At 36.9% G+C, this 17,328-nt stretch overlaps 1 long non-coding RNA gene across 1 annotated transcript; it reads right to left on the bottom strand.

Annotated features, from left to right (window-relative positions):
• Positions 1-587: 587 nt before the first annotated feature.
• On the bottom strand, positions 588-979 carry LOC149404828 (uncharacterized). Its single transcript, XR_016294059.1, has 3 exons — positions 939-979; positions 780-854; positions 588-683 (listed from the first exon to the last, which is right to left on the bottom strand). It is a non-coding gene; the product is annotated as an uncharacterized LOC149404828 (long non-coding RNA).
• Between the last annotated feature and the right edge of the window lie 16,349 nt (positions 980-17,328).

Genomic DNA, 17,328 nt, shown 5'->3' with positions numbered 1-17,328 from the left:
GCAGGCGCTGAGCAGAGCACCCCAGACGCGCCCTTTGGGCTCGAGCGGCATCGTATATGCAAATGAGCACGCCACTAATTCTTTGATGCTCTTTTCTTAACAAAAAGAGAGACAAAAAATACAGAGAAATGTAAAGCCTAAATTATGAAAATTCATGAAACTAACATATGCGCTTACTGCTTAGTATATGCAAATTCCTATAAAAAAAAATCACCACAAACTGCAAAATGAATAGTACATGATAACAACAATACTCTTTGTGATTAGAAGTATCATTCTTTAACTCATATAAATTTCTCTTGATATGATTACATGCACCAATGTATTGTAGTCGTAGCTTCTTAGAGATTCATTTTTTCATGCAAGTGCAGATCATATAACCTGATTAAGTTCGTTGAATACTACTAAGCTATATGCACCTGTTATTAGGAACGAAGCAATCAAAGTAGCGGATTTGGTAAATACGCAAAACATCGAATCTTCAGATACTCGAAGCCTCAAATTACAAAGGTGCAATATTATAATCAATGTTCCACGTAACTAGAAAACTCAAAACATGGATGCACATGGACTCGTATTACCTTCTCCTCCATAAGAAAGAAATCTTGCATAAAGGATGCATCGGTTGAAGAGAAAGATGATTGCTTTAACGAGAGTGTCATTCTACTAGTTTCGTGATTGACCTGAAAGGGTATATCGGGGTTGAGAGATGATTATTAAAAACGCAGAAATCAAAAGGATTCAACCAAAAATATTTTATTGCCAAACAAGTCACCAACATCAATTATACTACTCCGCACTGACTGTCCAACGTAGAACGCATCCGAAAGTTCAAGCTGTGAGTCATCCACTGCCTACAAAATCAGGAGGCCGAAAGTAACTATTTGAGTATACTATAATCACCAGCATGAAAATAGTGTACATAAATAATAAGAAACCTTGCTTCTGGGTGAGAAACCAGTCAAACGACCAAGAAATCTGTCAAACCAAAAAATCAAAACCAATTATCCAAATCACCGACAATCTCATAATTCGAAAATCCCCAAAATTCACGTTCATACATCTAACTTCTAATTTTCGGCCAAAAAAAAAATATCAAAAGGAATCCAACCAACAATTTCCATTTACAAATCTGAATAACAAACATCACAACCGAGATTAAACAATCATCAAAAGCCAATCAATTTCACCAATCTAACTCGGAATCCAAAAATCCCTAAAAATCAATTTCAACTCTAATCTCCAAAATTAAATTCGGATTTGGTTTTTCTTACCCAATTCTCATAAGTTTCAGCCTCCTCGGTGTGTTCCCGCGCGCTTGAGATGATTTCGGGTCTCGGTTGATTGCTGTTGGCCGAGCTTCCTCTTCCTCCGTGAGCTCACCCTCGTCGCTCACTCCCTCGCTCTCTTCCTCTCTCTCCTTCTCTCGGCTCTCTCTCTCCTTCTCTCGGTCTCTCTCTTTCCCTTTCTCTCTTCTTTCTTTTCTTTCTTTCCTTTCCTTTCCTTTCTTTCTTTCTTTTCTTTTCTTTTCTTCTTTTTTTTTTTTCCTTTCCCGTTTCTTTCTTTTTCTCGTGTTGGTGAAAACAAATAGGAGCTAATGGGATAGAATTTGGAAGAGTAAGCTAAAAAGAGGGGAACGAAATTTTAAAAGTGAAATAAGAGGGAACAAAATCCCGCTAATTTTTTAGACCAAATGTTTTGGACTTTTGGGTGCGACTTTGTCGCACCCAAAGGTATAATGAACTTTTTGGTGCGACTTTTCGCACCAAAATTTAAAAAAAAATCAGCGAAATTTTTTTGTTACTTCAGTGACTTTTGGGTGCGAAAAGTCGCACCTGAAAGTAATTTTTTGTGCGACTTTTAGGTGCGAAAAGTCGCACCCAAAAGTCATCCGCACCGAAAAACTGTATTTGTAATAGTGATAGCGTTTCTCCGATCGTGGTCCGTGAGGTCGTTCTGTATCCCAACAGAACCCCAAGGGGTTCTTCTACCCAACCGTCTTTCATGGTCTTGAGTCTTTTCGCTAATGTTCATTATTTTTCTTGCCCATTGCTTGTTTTCTTGAAATTTTTCGTCCCTGATGTACAAAGTGACCTCCGTTCTCCTATTCGTTCCTTCGATCGTGATTATTATTATTTAATGCGCCTCAAATTAGTGTCGATGACACTCGGATCAAAAGAAAAGGAATTAAAACGAAAATAAACTATAAAAAAGATGATTTTTTTAGAGATGTAAGTAAGACAATAATTAATTGAAAGAGAAGGATATTGAGGGTGATGGAAAGTAACATGCATGCATAATCTTATTACATGCTATTTGTAGACAGCGGAAAAGTAATTTTAAATTCTCAGATCCTAGAAACTGCGACTTGTTAATAACCGTTGTGCCAGCTGGTCCACTCGCTTCCCGCGTCTCCCCCTGTTCTCAAAATAGTCGATCGCTCCTTTGACTGGATTTGGTTCGAATTGACATTATCTTTCTTCTTATAAAACGCTCTTCTTGTTCTTTTCTGAATGGGCTTTTTCCTTCTCGCCCCTCGTCGAACAAACGTTTTGTTTCATGAGACAATTCTAATTGGGCCTCGTCCGGCCCAATTAAAATAGAGATTTTAATCTACCTCTACAGTATGCCTAGAAGTTAATCACTAACATTAGGCTTAGTAAAAAGATTGAAAAATAAGATAAATAGACGGAAAAATAGAAATGATGATTTAGGGATATACTAGGAATCTAATATATATTTGGTAAATATTACTAATGATATATATTGCTGGAATATTAGACAAATACGATTTTATTAGACAATGTAATAATTTTTTTTATATATAAGAAAACTAATAAAATAAAGTACACAACAATGATATGGAAAAAAAATATTTGTAAACTAAACCTAAACTGTCTGGTACAAATAAGGATCAAAACGAAAGATAAGGATACAGCGAAGCTCATTATATGGTCTTTTCAAAGTTTATATCGGCTTCTCATGAGTGCAAGGATGAGTAAAAGCAAGGATGAAAAAAAGCCTCGCTAGATATTAAACGAAGCGAAGCGCGAGTAGTACGTTGTCCCCAAAAACTAAAATTCTGATGATTACTACTAGCACACAATTAGATATTAAACTTTTAACTAAATATTCGAACATAAATATTTTTTAAAAAAATTTAATGAAGAAGACACTTTTGTCTGTTATATATGGAATTGCGTATGAAGATTGAGGTCTAAACTCGAGAGAGAAAGTTCGACAAACCAAATAGGAAATGCCCCCACAAAAATACGCATTGAAGATTAATTACATATAATGCCGAAATGTACGACAATAGATTTATCTATTTATCGCATAATTTATTGTGATCTAGAATGTAGTAATAAGCAAATAACAGGCCCACGTACTCAATTGTAACATAACCTTCTTTTTTTTTTTTTTTTTTTTAATCGAAAAAAGATTACTTCATTAACGCTAAGCTATCTCAGTAATCATAGCGAATTCCTGCGCTGAGATGGTGTCAAAACAACCAGTCTTTACTGCCCACTTACAAGTCAAGTGAGCAGCTTCATAGTCTAGAGACCCAAGACAAATTAAAACTAGAAATAAGAGTGATGCATTCGTCAAGAGCACCGATCAAGGTCCAATCCGAACATTTGAACCGATCAAAGCAAGCCAGGACAATGGCTTTTACGTCTGAGTTCATCCATATGTTTTAACCAACCCGCCTTACGAGCCCACCTACAAGCTTCTTGAACTCCCACGAGCTCTACCTCCGTAGCCATCATGGCCATCGTCGAAAACATTCTTACAGCAACGATCGTTCCGTTAGCCTCCATAGCCACTACTGCGCAAGCTCCATCTGTTAGTTTCAAGCTAGCGTCCACTGAGATCCAAACTCATTCATTCCCCGGTGGGCCTTGTCTGGTTGGGTTCTGAGCTTAACACCATGGTTCCTCCTCCACCGCTGATTCCATCGCCTTCATGAACTCCTTGCATCGGCTCTCCACCTTGTTCACAAACTCATGAACTTGAAGGCCTTTATCTCCATGGAAAATTTTATTTCTCTGCTCCCAAATTTGTTCCGCCAGCGCTAAATGCCACCAATTCCTGTTTGTCTTTCCAACTTCCTTTCTTATGTCTCCCATTCTCTAGAAGTCACATGTACAGATCCTTGGCACCACTCCGTGGAACCTCCTCCAATCTGACTCCCAATCGCGACGCAAACTAGATCGCTCTAGTAAATGAACAAGATCAGAAAAAGTGATCGGTCGTCTCCTATACTCATCCTTGCACAACAAACACCCCAAGCGAAGATGATATCCCAATCGTTCAAAAATCTCCCCCGTCAACAAGATGTTATTAGCTATTTTCCATAAAAAACAATTTCCATCGAGCGTGGATCTTCGAACCCCATATCATCTTTGCCAGAGAGCATTTGCCCCTAAATCTCTTCTCACCCAAGAGCCAATAAGCACTCTTGACTGAGAACACACCAGATTTTGAGGCATTCCACACCAAACGATCAACACTCGGACTCGCCAGTGACCTAATCGTCACGTTATTTTCTGCAACTTCCGGAGTAAAGATTAGCCTCACCTACTCCTCGTCCTACCGCCTACTCCCAGGGTGAAACAAATTATGAACTTTTCTGCTGTTGAAGTGGAGACCTCTCAATAGATTGAATGGAGCCATGTTCAAAACGAAATCCAAACTCGGGATCCACTTTGAGAACTAAATGTCCATTTCCATCCCGCTTCCAATGATCATCTGGGCTCCTTTATGGGCTAGGTCTGTGGCAGCAACCATACCTCTCCAAACCATCGAACAATTTGCTTTACCTCGTGGAAATCTATCTTCCACCGTGACGTCGTATTTTGCTCGGATCACTATACACCATAGGGAAGAATCACCAGAAGCAATTTTCCAGGCAAGCTTGGACAATAGAGCAAGATTAACTTCCTTAGCTTTTCGGATCCCCAAGCCTCCAAACCGTTTCGGCTTACAAATTTGATCCCAACTCGTACTCGCCAAAAATCTCGTCTTTTTTAAATTTCCAACCCACCAAAAGTGTCTCATCGTCCAGTCTATATCATCGCAGATGGAGACCAGAATATGAAAAGTCGACATCGTGTATAGCGGCACACTTTGGAGGACTGAAGCCACCAGAGTCGTACGCCCTGCTTGGGAGAGTAGTTTACTTTTCCAACTTGCCATTTTTTTTTATGAATCCTCTCCTTTAGAAAGGCAAAGTCATGGGGATAGTTTCTAGAAAAGAAGAGTGGATTCCCGAGATATTTCTCCGTTCTCTGCAAGGTTTTCATCTTGAAGATACCCAAGATGCGATCTTTGTCTCGTTGCCCCATATTTTCATAAAAAAAAACAACTCATGACTATTGAAAATTAATAACCTGACCCGACCATCTCGAGAATTTCTCCAAGCATTCCAAAAGAGTTCGCGCCTGATTTGGTGTAGCCCTCGCGAATAAAAAAGTATCATTTGCGAACATGAGGTGCGAGACCGGAGGGCACGCTCGAGCTGCAGTGATACCGTGCAGTTTTTTGTTCCTTTCCACCTTGCAAAGAAGTCTTGAGAGCACCTCTCCACAGAAAAGGAACATGTATGGGGAGATCGGGTCTCTCTGGTGTAATCTGCGTTTTGGTTTCAAGACATGGAGTGGACTTCCATTGAGCAAAACCGAGAGTGTCGTTGTGGACAAACATGAGCTGATAAGAGTCCGAAGTGACCATTAAACCCTGCATCTCGTAAGACTCTATCCACGAACGACCATTCAACGCGGTTGTGGGCCTTGCTTAGATCCAGCTTAACTCCCATCAAGCCCCTTTTCCCCGAGTTCTTCTTGATTGTCATCATAATCTCTTGAGCGAGAACCGAGTTTTCCACAATCCATTGCCCTGGAACAAAGGTTGATTGAAAAGGCCCAATAAATCTGTGCAAGAGATGCTTCAGCCGATTCACCAAAATCTTAGCAATAATCTTATACGAGAAGTTGCATAGGCTTATTGGTCGATATTTGTCGAAGCAATCCGGGATATTTCCATTCGGAATTAAACACACAAATGTGCTATTTAACTCCTTAATGAATCTGCCGGATCGAGAAAATTCTTGAACAATATCCATGACCTTCTTCTTAACCGTGGCCCAATACCGACGATAGAAAGCCCTGGGAAGCCATCGGACCAAGAGCTTTCTCTGGATGCATCTCCCATATCGTTCTCTGAATCTCCTCTTCATACAACATCTTAATAAGCGCTTCATTATCATCAGCCGAGACTTTTTCCTCGAACATCTCCTCTATCTCGTCATCGATCATTGGGGAGCTTGTCGTGAATATATCCTTAAAATTTCTAAGGAAATTTTCATCTATACCCTTGCGCGAGTGAATCCACGAGCCATCCGACTTCTTGATGCTAGAAATCTGATTTCTACGTAACATACCTTAGAAGAAGGAACACCAAACGTTCATGAGTTTTTTTTTTTTTTGCTTTTTCGAATGCCACGTGGCTGATGGATTTTTTTTCGTTTATGCTTTGTCTATTAGTGCATCTTCAATGGGTAACAACTTGAGTTGCATGGAAATAACATGAATGACACTCAATGTTACTTACACACTACAATTGACTTGAAAAAAGAGAAAATTGGACATCGGTGGTTTTTTTTTCGCACCGATGTCAACTGAAGACCTTATTTATTCATATAAGCATAAAATTTATCACTTGTTTTCTTATTCAATTTCCAATTTTATGTATTTTCAATAATTTTCCATAGTCCCAATTTAAAAAAAAATAGTGATTTATTCTAATAATTTTTTTTTTTTTTTTTGTATTTTCAATATTTTTATCATTTGAAGTTCTGAATGTTGTTGTTTTTACTAAATAAAAAATAAATATAATATTAAACTAAATGCATTTTCGTAATTTTTTTAATCATGCCATTTTCTAATTCAATTATATAGTACTTTCCAGTTTAGGGTCATTTTTATAGTGTGTGTGTGTGTGTGTGTGTGTGTGTGTGTGTGTGTTTCTTCATTGGTTGGATTTGAAATCGTGGTTGCTATCTCTACGAGTTTTAATTTTCCTTATGTGTCGAACCCAATTTTAAATATTTTTTTTTGCCGACATTTTTTATTTTATTTCAAAATGGCATTTTTTTGCTGGGTTTGTTCAGTAACAGTTTGATAAAAGGCCCAACATGTAATAGTTTGTGCCGACTATTTTGTTTGATGGTTTTTTTTGGTATATATATGATTTTTATTATTCTCTTATTAAATTTGAAAAAAATAAAAATAAAATATACTCAAAATGGTCTTAATCAGTCCGGATTGGTGTCAAACAATTTGGTCAGATTTGCATGTTTCGTTCCTACTGTTTTTTTTTTTTTTTTTTTTTTTTTTTTTTGTATTTTCACTTCAATGTATAGCTTGGGTTAGTGAAGTTAGGTTTTGTGTTTTGAGTTGATGAATTTTTTTAAAAATTGTCTTTTTATTTGTAGTACGAGTTCTCTACTGACAGACGTGATTCGTCAAAATGAAGTTGGTGTTGGTAATGATTTGTATTACTTTATGCGTGTATATATTGTAGTCTTTTACTACTCTGTTGAACAAATTAGCTCACATATTCTTTTCCTATTTTTGTCTTCGTTTCTTATTTCTTTTCAATTTCACATGTAATAATTCAGTGAGTGATTTAATTGCCAGGGTGGATAATCTCCAACTTTATGATATTGACTAGAACAAAGTAAAATTACAATTGTTTTATTAATCCCATTCGCGAAAGAACCAAGTACGATGATTGCAGTTTAGATTTTGATTTGAGATCAGGTTATTGCATTTTCAAGATGAGTTCATAGTTTTCTAAATTAATCAATAATTTTAGGTTCTTTTTATGTAACTGTTGAAATATAGTTGTGGACTTTTGGATAATTGTTTTTTTTTTTTTTTTTTTTTTTGAATTTCCTCTATTCCTCACATTTTAGTGTTTCTTATTTTTCGGTTATATATTATTGTTTCTTCCGATTGTGCATTACTTACGAAGAGGGTGAAAAACAAGAACAAAGAGTTGGTACTTGCTGTGTGGTTTATATATGCATGTTGTTGCATTTTTTTTTTTTTTTTTTGTGCAAATCTTATAGTTGTATCTCTAACACTAAGCTTTTTTATCTAACAATATAGGAAATGCATCCACTCTAAAAAAAGTGGGCAAAAGAATATAAGAAGAACCAATAACGCTAGAATATAAGAAGAACCAATAACGCAACTGATTCTACCACACCACTATTGGTAGGTCTTGGTATATTCACTCAATAACTATTTTAAAAACTTTCCCGCATTCCACTCACTCACTCTAACAAACACAAGCTCTAGATCGAAGCACTACACACTGACTCGTGCTCTATATCCTACTCCGTAGCATAAAACACTAACACAAGCCAAGTTTTGGGTTTGAGTTTTTGTTATGGCAAGATATAATGAGCAAAGGCAAAACGCATCAACAACAATAATGACCACCATAGTCCCATCTGTTAAGAATTCTTGCCCACGAGAGATAATGAATAAATCATTAATGATTACTAAATAGAATAATGGTTTACTTTATTAGCATTATATGATTAGTGGGTTGAGCTCCGAATATCATAATCAATAGCAACTATCATCCGTACCCTCCGTATTAAACTGAGTCACGTGTTGGGCATCTGAGTTAGGGCGGTGAGCTAAAACATGGTCGATGACCGATACACGCCTGGATAACTGTATTTAAAGTCATATATGTGGAACACTAGTGAAGGTTGATCACGACTGATGAATGCGTTTTATACGTACAAATCGCTCGTTCCCGAACTTAAGTCGAAGCGAATCCTTAGGTGTTTTTGATATATTTTGTGTTTTTATTTGTTATTATAGGTTTTCATGATCTAAAAGTGTTTTTGAGGGCAATGGAGAAACTTTGGGATGATTTGAAGATTTTTCGGACGAGTTAGAGCTAATCAAGAAACATGGCATCTTCTTCTGCATGGTTTGAGATTCTGAAGTGACTATTCTGGATAAATTCTTTCCATCATTGGATAGAGCTATCTCTTAGCTGTCCAACGCATATTTATTTGTGAAAATCGGACATCGAAGTAAGAAGATACGACCGATACAAAAACAGTGTGCGCGTCCGAAAGCATCCGCGCGCCGCGAGAAAAAAAATGTGCGCCGCGAGGATCTCCAGACTACCCCCGCGCGCCGCCTGTTCCTTCGGGTTTTGACGGACTTTCTTTCCGTTTTTTATGTTTTTGGGCCATTTGAACCCTTCCAAAGGCCCAATATGCTCCGAAAATCACCCCTTGATCAATATATTCGACTTTAAGCTCTCAAAAACACATCTTCCCTTTTTTTTAAGTTTCTCTTTTATTGTTTGGTTGTTCTTGAGAGCTTTTGGAAGAGGAAAAAGGTGCTCTTCAATGGAATTAACAACCTGCCGAGTTCTCATTCTCCTAATTCATTCATTCTTCTTTCTTCTCTTCTTTTATTTATTTTATTGCTCTAAATTATTGTTGAACATCAATTTTATTTAATATGAACTCTCTTTTGCTTTCAATATTTATCTTATTGCTTTTAATTATTCTGTTATGTTTAGCATAGAGCATGAACACCATTAGGGGCTAGGTTTCTTATGGGGTTGCGATGTAGCCGAGATTGATAATGGTTGGGGGGGTTCGTTAGGGTTAGATAATTATTGTTTCCTTCATTATTATGGATTGCTTGATATGAGTTGTTCTTAATGCTTTCTAGTGATTGATCACCATTAGAGTTGTTATCTAGGATTGTTTAGCTACTCGAGAGACAGTAAATAATCGTGCTTTTGTTCATGTCTTCATAGTTGATCCTAGGTTAGTAGAAAATCTAGGCAATTTATGTAATCGTTTGAACTCTTGACGTATTGCGTGTAATTGTTTTAATAGGATTAGATTCCAAGAGGATAATAATCCATCAATTACATAGGTTTGCTAGAACACTCGAGATAGGCTAGTGAATAATTTTTGCAGAGTGAGATTAGCATCTATAGTAGTAGATTTTGTTGTTCAAATCCGAAACCCTCGACGTAGTTAGTTCCGGTGAAATCGTGACCCCTACTTTCTCTTATCTGAAAAACTCGTGTTTAATTCTTTGTTTGGTTTCAATAGTTTTGTTAATCATCTTAAAATCCCTTCACCTTTTCTTGGAATCAATTCGCTACAACTTGGAGTAAATCGTTATAAGTTGCTAGTCCTCGAGGGATTGATACTCGTACTTTGTGTACACTATATTACTTGAGCGACACCTACGCTTGCGTGTGTGATTTATTTCGCAACAACGACGTGCGAGCATTTTGCACTTGTGGTAAGTGCACGACCTAGACATGCTTTGATTGTAGATGTGTCATTTAAGTACCGTTACGACACACTAACCGAGGTCGCTAAGATGGTCACAGTGAGACTTGATCTAAATCCTGAAGTGATCATCGACACTGGATCATGGTACCGCGCTCTTTGACTCATTCTCTAAAAGGCTACTATCATGCTAATCACAACTTATCTCTTGGGAGTTTCGGAACATTATTCGAGTGGGAAGTGGTTGACAGATACATAATCCAGCCTTCCTGAAAGCAGGTCAATGTTCAGCATTTTGCTGGCACTTGCGAAGTACGTACGTTCGGAAGAATCATTCGCTGGGGAAGCAACGGTACTTAGGGTATATATGTATCAAGAAAGGTATAACGGAATAATTGACCTTTCTAGATACGGGTTGAACCTGGAAGATCTTGATCACGAACTGACTAGATCAGTGGACACTCGTCACGATGAGTAAATATAATTCTAGTATAAAAGAGGGTTCGGTCTTGGCTTACACAATTGAGTATTTGACCAAGATTAGACAAATCGATGGAAAAAGAGAAAGGACTATTTTGTCTTTTTTATCGGATTTGTTAAACTTCTATTACTAGGTCCACAGTCTCCGATTAGGCTCTGATAAAGACGAATAAGAACTCTCTGATATTAATATATATATATTATTATTACAATCTCACAACTGTAAATTGTTTAGCAGCATTCATTCGAAAATTTGTCTATTTACCGAATTAAATATTTATTGTGGAGTTAATTATTTGGATCAAGTAAATAATTAATTGAATTTTAAGTTGGGCCTCCTGGACATTGTAAAATTCGAAATTCCTAGGCCCAATAGCACTATGTTGGGCGCCTACATTAGGGTATTAATTACCCAATATTCTCTCATTAATTAGTTGCTAGATTTGTGGTAAACTAATTAAATAAGAGAGCGAATAATAATGGTAGAGATATTCTCTCTTCATTAAATAAAGAAATAAGATATTATCATTTATTATCTCTCATAATTAATTTCCTAATATCTTGGAGAGTAATAATGGTAGAGATATTCTCTCCATTAAATAAGAAAATAAGATATCGTACTCATTATTCTCAAATATCTAGATTCCTTAAATATAGGAGAAAAATAAGAGAAATAAATATCCTAGATTATGATCTGATGGATGAGAGAAAAAGTAGGATTTGTAGTGAAGATCCAATGGCTCATGCTTAACTACAAAATAAGAAAAAATAAAGGAGAGTTAAATATCTCTAGGATCTTCTTAGAATACTTCATTTCTACCACTATAAATAGTGGAATAAGAGGAAGCAAGATATACACTTTTGCAGAGGTAAAAATTTCGCCCATCACACCAAATTTCGCCCATCCATTCTCATAAACATGGTATGATCTGAAATCATAAACCAAAGTCGTAGTGAGATTCAGAGTGTGCCCACATTGTCTTGTTCGTCCGGAGATTATGTTTCGGAAGACTAAGGTGTCATCAAGGCGAAACAAAGGAGATCTCGAAAGTTTTCAGAGACATCCCAGAGGGCTGATCGTAGAAGACGACGCTGGGAGAATGCTTAAGGACAACGCTGGGAGAATGCTTAAGGAGAAATAATCAACAACCTCTGGTGTCAGAGCGATTTTTCGTGTGTGATACCAACCCGGTTTTTTCACCAACACCATCAGCGGTCGTTGACTCCGCAGAATGTTTCTGCCCCATATGTGGACCCGTATATGTTAGAGCAGTTTCAACAGTTCCTCACCTCACAGCCTCATGCCACGTTTCTCATGACTTGTCGTATTTTGCTTCATTGTCTCCTTATTCGCCACTTTTCATCATGACTGAATATGGCACTCATATGCCATGGAGAGTGTTGGTTCTATTGGCTTGTCTAACATATCTCTTAATCATGTCTAACATTCCTAGTCTTAATATAAACATTATGTCAATTCGACAGTTGTGTGAATATGGTTTCCTAGTCTCTTTTTCTTCTTGCACTTGTTATGTTCAGGACTCGCGATCTGAGAAGGTGATTGGGACAGGATGTAGGCAGAGGAGACTTTGTCTTGGATGAACTTAAAGTATCAAATTTCATTGCTTCTAGTGTGAATTTATCTTCGTTTCGTTTGAGTGGTTCGTCTTCTAACTATTATTTATGACATTCTCTATCGGGTCTTGTTTCCGCATCTTGTTTGCGTTTTTTGGTATTTACGGGAGTTTTATGACATTTGAACTCGCATGATATTTCTAACTGTAGTGTTCGTAAACTTGCCAAATTTTTTCGTGTTACCATTTTTAAAAACCATTTTTGCATCACTTGTTGCTTTTAATCTTGTGCATTCTGATGTGTGAGCACCGTGTCCTGTGTCCACAAAAGGAGATTCTAGGTATGTTGTTTCTTTTATTGATGATTTCACTCCTTATTGATGTGTGGGAACCGTACAGTTAATTATTTTGGAATTTCTTGCATTTTAGAGCTCTCATAAAAATCCAACATTCTGTTGTCATTACGTGTTTTTACTGTGATTTCACTAGGACAAATAATAGCTTTGGATGCGAAATTTTTTGCATCCAAAGCTAAAAAATGTTGCATCCTTTTTTGTCACATCCTTTGGTACGAAGTTGTTGACCATGAATGCGACTAGTCGCGATACGACATTTTGGATGCGACTAATCGCATCCATCTCAATTCCGACAAACCTCATTTGGAAGGATTTCAAACTTTTGGATGCAACTAGTTTCATCCAAACCCTTCCCGCCAAAATGCGCAAACTCATTGGATCCAGCTAGTCGCATCCAGAGTCGTTTCCCGCGTTTTGGCGGGGTCATCTTTGGATGCGACTTTGTGGTATCCATTATATTTATCTTTTTTAAATTTATATTTTGAAATATATATATATATATATATGTATATATAAATAAAATAAATTCATAATATTATAAATTGGAATAGAAATTCGAAATTGAAAATAAAGCATTTCTAAAGCGAAATAAAAAATATCATAAATTTGAAATTTACATGTAGGTAGATAAAAATTAAATTTTTAGTCGGGACTAATGTTTCGTCTTGCCCCTATCGAAAAATAACATCTCCACTGCTTATGATCCTCTTCCGCCTCTCCTTCCTCTAGAGGTATTAATGGCACTGCTACTAGGACAATTTTTTTGATGCTTTAGAGAAGCTGGCGTAGTCTAATCATCAGCTCTCGTAGTTGGTGACGACGTAGTCTGTGGTTGCGGTGTCATGGGCGACGGCTAAGGCTGTGGATGACTCAGTATCAAGGATTGTGAGAGCTCCCAAATCTTTCATTGTGACTCCACTGTAGTCTATAACTCCTTGACCAATGAATCGGATTGCTGACTTCGCAATAACGAACTAGACCTGGTCTCATCACGAGCTGTGGCGTAGAGAAAACTTTCCTTAGTGATCAAGGAACCTATCCCGGTTTCTCAGTCCTAATGCTGCTCGAGAATTAGGTGCATCGCAGTCTGTCATCGATGTTCAGCTCCCGGCTTTCGTCCGCCGCTTACTACTGTATGTCGGTAATTTGTGCCATGATTTCTTCCTTTACACATGTGATAAAAAACAATGAAGATAATCATATAATCAGTAATAAGTAACTAACATAATTATATTAATGCAAACTAAGTGCTATCATGCCTCAAGTGCGGAGCCCAAGATCCCATCTTCCATCAACTGGAAGTATTAATCAAAATATACGAAGCGTGTTCATACATAGTAAGTATTTCAATTAAAATTATTGAAGTACAACTTGAGTTCGTATGACGATGAGCCAAGAAAGATATTGACCCTTATCGGGTGGATGTCTCCTTCTTCTTCTGATTTCACTTGTTGCAAGCATACATTTTCTGAAAAACTTAAATCTAGTTATTTGGGTTCATAGAATATAAGAAATTATTTGAAATTCTTACCTTGAAGTCTTCAGATTCAAACTGCTCGATCGCCTTATCCCAATCAATAAGAGAGACGTTATTTGGCCTATTCTGTTTTGCAAGATCTTTTTGCCTACAAAATTTAAATTTGAAATTCTGACTCAATTTCAACTTTCCATTACAAAAAATTTTATTTGCATCTCGAATCATAGCTTCTCAATTTGTGCTCGAAAGAGGTTTGTGTGGCGTACCATGGTAGTCGCGTCTTTGTACACAAAAGAGAACTTAGCTTGGAGACCGATCTAAATAGCCTCCACAACTTGAGGTGATACATCGGCCCAAGTTGCGATGTGTGGACGAATCGCCAAGCGGATCAAATTCTCTAGGCGGTTGGAGAATAAGGCGATCTTTTGTTCTTTTTTCTCACGATATGGTAGAAAGTCTAAAGCTCCAGGTCGAATCCAACTAAGTTTGGACCTTCGACCCCTCTCTTGGCTCTCTCAGATGTTGGGTCCACCGTTGGTCCTCGTTTATTCTTTAAGCCGGCTAACCTCGGTGTCTGGGGGTATCCTCTCCTCAACCTACTCCAGTAGTGGTCGACATCATGTACAATGAAAACAATATAAGAAAAAACGTACTTGTTAAATCAACTTAAACATTTAAAAATAGCAATAAAATATTACTCATGCATCATCACTAATGTTAGATAATCACCTACATCGACATTGGTATCTTCTCTCTAAAAAAAATACGTGATTCACCTTCTTCATCGTCGTCTCCTTCATCGTCTCCTTCTTCGTCAATATCAATTTCAAGCTCAACTTCAACTGTTTCGTGTCGATGACTTAGAAGCTCGAAGTTTGTTTGTATTGTCAATGGAACTATGTGTTAGGGATCAAACATGTTGGTATCGGTCACGAACAATCGTTCCGACATCAAATTGGTAGTGGAATACCCTTATTGGGACTACGTATCCCTATAACCGTGCGGATTATAAATAATTACGTTATCTATCTAATTAATTATACGATTATATGATCTAGATTTGTTTAAATAACTAGTAAACATAGAAAAGCAATTCAAGAAACCAATTTGTAAGAGATGAAAGGAATGCCATAATACTTACAGGTTTGGGTCCAGCTACATAAATGTCCAATCGAGTTCTTCAAGATCCGCATCTGAGCTCCAGTTACTCGATCTTTAAGCTTTGCTCTCCGGTCTTAAATATTTGGGAACGACGACTAGACTCTCGTCGTTTGGATCTCCAATGGATGATATCATAGTCTTCCAAGCCGTAATCTCCGAATGAACAAGAATAAAGTGTGGGCTCTCTCGTTATCTCCCAACGATTACCAATTTAAGAGCTCGGATCGTGTCGTATTTTTTAGATTGGAATCACGAATTCCAAGGGAGAGGGTGAAAGAGAAAAATCGGCCACCACGGAGAGAGAGAAAGTGGTTGAATTTGTCCTCTTGTTTTTCGTGTATCATATGTGTGTCTTCTTTGTGTTCTCCATGACTCCTATTTATAATGATAGGATGGAGATATTTTAAGAAGCCATTAGGGTTTCCTTATTCTCTTATATTCTTTCATATTTCGTAGTTAAACATGAACCATTAGATCTTGACTACAAATCCTACTTTTCTCTCATCCATCATATCAGAATCTATGATATTATATTTCCTCATTTTTCTCACATATTTAAGTAATCTAGATATTTGAGAAAAATAAGGAAAATATCTGATTTTCTTATATAACGGAGAGAATATCTCAACCGTTATTATTTTTCTAAATATTAGAAAATTATCCATGAGAGAGAATAAAAACAAATACCTTATTTCCTTATTTAATGGAGAGAGATTATCTCAATAATTATTATTCTCTCTCTTATTTATTTAGTTACCTGATTTCTTTTCCATAAATCTAACAACTAATCAAAGAGATAATATTGGGTATTAAAACCCTATAGTAGGCGGCCAACATAGGTGTACTGGGCCTATGAATTTTCGAATTTTACACTGTCCATGAGGCCCAACTTAAAATTCAATTAATTAAATACTCGTTCCAACAATAAATTGTTAATTCCACAATAAATATTTAATTAGGCAAATATACAAATTTTTGAATGAATGCTGCTAAGACAATTTACAGTTGTGAGATTGTAAACAATAAATCTTATTATTACTTGAGAGTTCTTATCCATTTTTATCAGAGCGGACTCGTTGACTATGGACCTTAACATAAGCTCCTACAAATCTGATTGAAAATAGATGAAAAAGTCATTTCTCTTATTTAATCGATTGGTCAATCTTGATGACACTCCAAAAAATGAGCCAAGATTGCACTCTTTTAATTACTAAAATTATATTTAACTCATCTAAGAGAGTCCATTGATATAGTCAGTTCATGAGCTTAATCCTCCAAGTTCAACTCATACCGAGAAAGGTCAATTATTCCATTATACCTTTCTTTATACATATGAGCCCTAACCATTGTTGCTTTCCCAGCGAATGATTCTTTCGTACGTACTTAGTACGAAAATGTTCACAATCAATCGGTTCTTGAATCAACCCTTATGTGAGTGAACATTGACCTTTTGTCAGGAAGACTGGATTTCGTATCTGTAAATCACTTTTCGCTCCGATCATTTCTCGAATTCCCAAGACATAAGTGTTCTGGCATCTTCAAGTAGCATTAACGAATGAGTCAAACAACCCGGTAATACAACCCAGAAATCCATGACCATTTTAGGATTTAGACTAACTCTCACTGTGACCATCATAGCGACCCTAGTTAATGTGTTGTAACGTTATTTAAATGGCACATCAACAACCAAAGTCTGTCCAGGTCGTACACTTACCAAAAGTGTAGAATTCTCTCACCAAGTGTGCAACCTTCACTTGCGTTCCGCATATTTGATTTTAGATACAGCTATCTAGACATGTATCAATCATCGACCAAGTTTTAGTTCACTACTCGAACTTAGACGCCCATCATGTAATTCAATTTAATACAGAGACTAAGGATGGTAATTGTTATTGATTCTTACTAAAAAATAACTCACTAATCAAT

The sequence above is a fragment of the Urtica dioica genome, chromosome 2 (assembly GCF_054948205.1).
Source record: "Urtica dioica subsp. dioica isolate 48M chromosome 2, U.dioica_male_clone48M_v1_H2, whole genome shotgun sequence".
Taxonomy (NCBI): Eukaryota; Viridiplantae; Streptophyta; class Magnoliopsida; order Rosales; family Urticaceae; genus Urtica; species Urtica dioica.
The sequence above is the reverse complement of the archived record's forward strand: the minus strand, read 5'-3'. Positions and strand labels throughout refer to the sequence as shown.